Source organism: Carcharodon carcharias, chromosome 11, assembly GCF_017639515.1.
Source record: "Carcharodon carcharias isolate sCarCar2 chromosome 11, sCarCar2.pri, whole genome shotgun sequence".
Taxonomy (NCBI): domain Eukaryota; kingdom Metazoa; phylum Chordata; class Chondrichthyes; order Lamniformes; family Lamnidae; genus Carcharodon; species Carcharodon carcharias.
In genome coordinates this window covers 24544893-24550869 of record NC_054477.1, presented here as the reverse complement: position 1 = coordinate 24550869, position 5977 = coordinate 24544893, and positions in this window count along the sequence as shown.

Genomic DNA, 5977 nt, shown 5'->3' with positions numbered 1-5977 from the left:
ATCCTCTGGCCTGCCACTAGTTTTCACCACTTTGTATGCCTTAATTTTTGATTGGATACTTTCCTTGACTGCCTTTGTTAACCATGCGTGGTTCATCCTTCTCATCGAGTCCTTCGTTTTGACCGGGATGAATTTTTGCTGAGCGTTATGAAATATCTGCTTAAATGTCTGCCACTGCTCATCCACTGACCTTCCCCTTAGCCTATTTTCCCAGCCCGCTTTAGACAACTCTTTCTTCATATCTCTGTAATTGCCCTTATTTAAATTGAGGACACGTCTGAGATCTGAGTTGATCATCCTCAAACTGAATTTGAAATTCTACCATGTTGTGATCGCTACCCCCTAGAGCATCCTTAACTATGAGATCCCTTATTAATCCTATTTCATTACACATTACTAGATCTATAGCCTGTTGCCAGGTAGGCTCTGCAACATATTGCTTTAAGAAACAATCCCTGATGCACTCTATAAATTCACCTTCCATGTTACCATTGCCAATCTGATTTGTCCAGTCAATATACAGATTAAATTCACCCATGAGAATTGTAATGCCCTTCTTACATGCCTCCATTATTTCCAGATTTATACTTTATCCTACAGTGAGTCAACTCTTCAGGAGCCTATAGACGACACCCACCCATGTATTCTTTCCCTTGCTATTCCTTATTTCTACCCAAATTGATTCCACGTCACGATCTATTGCACCTATATCACTAATCACCAGGAAGTAATCCAGAGATTATTACCTTTGTGGTTCTGCTTTTTAATTTAGCCCCGAGCTGCTCATTGTACCTCAGCAGAACCTCTTTCTGAGATTTAAGGTAAGAGGTAGAAGGCTAAGACTGGAGTTGAGGAGAAAGTTTTTCACCCAGAGGGTGGTGGGAGTCTGAAACTCACTGCCTGAAAGGACAGTTGAGTCAGAAACTCTAACATTTAAGAAGTATTTAGATACTCACTTGCATTGCCATAGCCTCCAGGGCTATGGCCGAAGTGCTGGAAAATGGGATTAATGTAGTCAGATCTTTGTTGGCCGGCACAGACACAATGGGCCAAATAGCCTCCTTCTATGCTGTAGATGTCTATGAGTCTATGAGTGATATGCAGTGATTGCAGGATGCGGCAGCTTCTGGATACTGGTATGATCCAGAGCAAACACATCTACAGTAAGCGTTTGTGGTTGCAGGAACTTGAGCTCGAAGTTATTGAGCTGGAGGCCGAGCTGCAGACACTGCAGCACATCATGGAGGGGGGAAGTTATCTGGACACTTTATTCCAGAAGGAGGTCACACCACTTAGGAAAGGGTCTTCTCATTTGGTCAGTGGTCAGGGACAGGAGGGGTGTGACTGAAAGTGAGGCACATAAAGGGACCCAGGGGGCAGGAGTGCAGGAGCTTCAGCCTTTGCAATTGTCTAGAAGGTTTGAGGTCTTTTCAGCTTCTTTGGATGAGAGTGCAGGTGGGGGGAGCTACAGGGCAGATGAGTTAACTGGCCATTGGCCATGGTGCAGGAAACCATTCAAGCAGGGTGAGTAATGAGGAATTTAGTGATAGTGGGGGACAGTATAGCCAGAGGGATTGACACATTGTCTGCAGCAAAGAATGGGAATCCAGGTGGCTGTGTTGCCCACTCAGTGTCAGGGTTTGGGACATGTGCTTGGGACTGGAGAGGAATTTACAGTGGGAGGGGAGGACCCAGTCATCATGGTCCATGTAGGTACCAACAAAATAAGCAGGACAAAGAAGGAGATTCTACATAGTCAGTATGAGGAGCTAGACACCAAATTAAGAAGCAGAACCTCAAAGGTCATAATCTCTGTACTATTACCTGAGCCACACGCAAATTGGTTTAGGGCAAATCAGATTAGAGAGATGAATGTGTGGCTCAAAGACTGGTGTGGGAGAAATGGGTTCCAGTTTGTGGAGCACTGGCACCAGTACTGGGGAAAGAGGGATCTGTACCATTGGGATGGTCTACACCTGAACCGTGCTGGGGCTGGTGTCCTCTTGAGCTGCATAACTAGGGAAGTAGAGAGGGTGGGGAAGGACATTCGGGCCCATCGCTCTTTCACGCATGCACGCAAAAGAGTGCTTCAATCTCCTTGAGGCATGGAGCTGCCTCAGGGAGATTGAAGTGCATTTGAAGAAATTATTTTAAAAAATTAAAAATTTAATGAAACGTTGTTATTCTTCAAAAAAAAGTTTTTATTCAATTTGTAAAAATTTTAGGAAACCTCATCCCACTCGTGGATGAGGTTTCCTAAAAAACATAAAGGCCGCTTGGCCTTCTTGCTTTTCGGCCAGTCATTAGGTTGGACAGGCAGCATAAATTTCCGGTTAATGAGGATGCTAGTGGCTTTAATAGCCTTTTAATTAATTCAGGATGCACGCCTGACATCATCGCGCATCATTTTACATTCTGGCATGTCTGGCCCGCCCCCACACTCCAAATGTAAAATCCTGACCAGTGGGTTTACTTTTCTCAAACATTACTGGTTAAATTGGTGCTATGATAGATATTATTAGTAAGAAGGTAAAAGTCCAAAGACATAGTGAAACAATGGGAATTTGGCATTCAAAGGGGAAAATATGCATAAAGGAGAGAAGGCTGCATATGAAGGCCATCAGTCTAAATCTAACAAGTGTGAAAAGCCCTCAGCCTCTAAGGCTCAACTTGCTGTCTTCAAGGAATCGAAGGTGCAAAAAGGCTCACTTTGAATTTGACTGTCCAGGGTATCGTGGTCTTTTAAAATGTATATGCTTTACTGATGCCTTAACGGAGGTGTATTTGGGAGTCAGATTAATTAAGGGGTTTAGAAGTTATTATACTAGTAATTTGTAGACCTGTGTATGTACTTAAAATCATTTTTCTTATTAATAAATGTTTAATCTAGTTTTGTATAAACCTAAAAGGCTCAGTGGTCTTATTACTGCTGAATTCAAAGCCCACATCTCGAAACATACAAATTGCAAAAATAGTTGTGGCAGCTGCCTCAAGTTTCCCTCTGGGATTCGAACAACTCAGCATTTACCATCAGCTGTACCATAACAAAAGGTATTATTACAGGAAATGAAAAACAGGCTGTGACAAGAAGGGGTAGAAAGTACAGATCTAACAGTAAGTCAACAGATTAGACTAGAGATTATGAAAAGAATAAAAGGATGAAGCTAAGGCTCTGTATCTGAATGCATGAAGCATTCGAAACAAGACTGATGAACTGAGAGCACACATAGAAATAAATAAGTATGATTTGATAGCCATTACAGAGACATGGCTGTAGGAGGACATGGATTGGCACCTGAATACTGAAGTGTACAAAACATTTAAGAAGAACAGGAAGTGAGGAAAAGATGGAGGGATGGCTCTGTTAGTTAATGATGGCATTAGCACAATAGAGAGGATGACCTAAGTTCAGGAAATCAGGATGTGGAAATGGTTTGGGTAGAGATGAGCAATGGCAAAGACAAGAAGTCACTTGTGGGAGTCGTGTACAGGCCCCCTAACAGTAACCGCATGGTAGGGTGGAACATAAAGGAAGAAATAATGGAAGCTTGTCAGAAAGGCATGGCAATAATCATGGGAGCTTTTAATGTACATATAGACTGGAAAGTCAGATGGGAAAAGATAGCCTAGATGAGTTCTTAGAAAGTTTTGAGGATAGTTTCTTAGAACAGCATGTTCTGAAACCCTTCAGAGGGCAGGCTATACTAGACCTGGTATCGTACAATGAGGTGGGATTAATTAGTGATCTTATGATGAAGGCACCCCTAGGTAGCAGTGACCATAATATGATTAAATTTTACATTCAGTTTGAGGGAGAGAGGAATGGGTCCAAGGCCATGTTTTTCAACTTAAATAAGGGCAATTATGAGGACATGAAAGCAGAGCTGGCTAAAGTGAATTGGAAAATTAGGTTAAGGGATAGGTCAATAGTGATGCAATGGCAAACATTTAAGGGGATATTTCAGAATCCACAGAATAGATACGTTCCAACGAGGAAGAAAAAGTCCAAAGGATGGAAACATCATCCATGGTTAACTCGAAAGGTTAAAGATAGTATCAAACTTAAATAAAAAGCATACAATTGTGCAAAGACAGGTGAAAGGTCAGAAGATTGGTGAGAATATAAGGAACAGCAAAGGATGACTAGAAGATTAATAAGGTGGGGAAAAATTAGAATACAAGAGAAAGCTAGCCAGAAATATAAAAACAGATGGTAAGAGCTTCTAGAAACATTTAAAAATGAAACGAGTTAACAAAGTGAGAGTTGGTCCTATAGAAAGTGAGTCTGGAGAATTGATAATGGTAAACAAGGAGATGACAGATGAACTGAACAGGTATTTTGCATCAGCCTTCACTATAGAGAATACAAGTAACATCCCAGGGCCAGCTGTAAATGGAAGGGAGGGAGGAACTCAGGAAAATTACTCAAAGAGGTGGCGCTGAGTAAATTGCTGGAGCTGCAGGCTGACAAGTGCCCAGGCCTTGATGGACTTCATCCTAGGGTCTTAAAAGAAGGGACTAGTGGGATATTGGCTACATTGGTCTTAATTTTCCAAGGCCAGAATTTTCCCATCAGCGATTTGGGGGCAGGGCCCGCTCGCTGATGGGAAAATGACGCGGAATGATGTCGGGAGGAACCCCTGACGTCATCCCTGTCCGTTTAAATTTTTAGGAAGGCGGGTGGACAGCGAAATCAGCCGTCCGCCTGCCGACCTGTCAATGGCCAATTAAGGCCATTGGCAGGCTAACTAAGATCATTAAAGACCTGCCCGTCCAACCTTAAGGCTGGCGGGCAGGCCAGGAGCCCCAGTGGGCTCCTGATAATACATGAAACCTCACCCACTGGCGGTAAAAACTTTAATACAGTTGATGTCGTTTTTATTAACATGTCCCATCCCGTGTGACGTTGTCACATGAGGGGGACATGATAATAATATTTTTATTTTTCTATTTTTTAACTTTTGTGCACTGTCACTAATCTTCCTGAGACAGCACTTAGTCTCAGGGAGCAGTGCGCTCTTTCGCGTGCATACATGAAAGAGCGCACTCTGACGGCTGGGGATTCCCTCCCTCCCCTGCACAGGGAGCTCGTAGCGCTTCCTGTCGGTCAGGCCGCTGGGCGGGCCTTAATTGGCCCACCCACTCAAAATGGCGGCGGGCCCCATTTCAGCGGTGGGGGTCGGCTGTCTGCCCACTGCCAAGCCAGTGGGGCCCACATGCCCACCAAGGGCAAAATTCTGCCCCAAAGCTCCCTCGATTCAGTGAAGGTCCATTTAGATTGGAAAATAGCAAATGTAACTCAACTATTCAAAAAGGGAGGGAGACAGAATGCAGGAAACTACAGGCCAGTTAGCTTAACATCTGTCATAGCCAAAATGTTAGGAGCTATTATTAAAGAAGTTATAGCAGGGCACTTAGATAAGTCCATGGTAATCAGGCAGAGTCAACATGGTTTTGTGAAAGGGAAATCATGTTCAGCCAATTTCTTGGAGTTCTATGAGGAAGTAACATGTGCTGTGGATAAAGGGGAACCGGTGGATGTACTGTACTTAGATTTCCAGAAGGCATCTGATAAAGTGCCGCATCAAAGGTTATTGCAGAAAATAAAAGCTAATGGTGTAGGGGGTAACATATTGCCATGGATAGAAGTTTGGCTGGCTAACAGGGAGTAGGGAGGTGGCATAAATGGGTCTTTTTCAGGTTGGCAAGATGCAACGAGTGGTGTGCCACAGAGATCAGTGCTGGGACCTCAACTGTTTACAATTTAAAAAAAGACTTGGATGAAAAGATGGATGGAATGGTTACTGAATTTGCCGATGACACCAAGATAGATAGGAAAGTAAGTTGTGAAGAGAACATAAGGGGGCTACAAAGTGACGTAGATAGGACAAAGATCTGGAAAATGGGGTATAATGTGGGAAAATGTGAAATTGTCCATTTTGGCTGGAAGAATAAAAGAGAAGCATATTTATTTAAA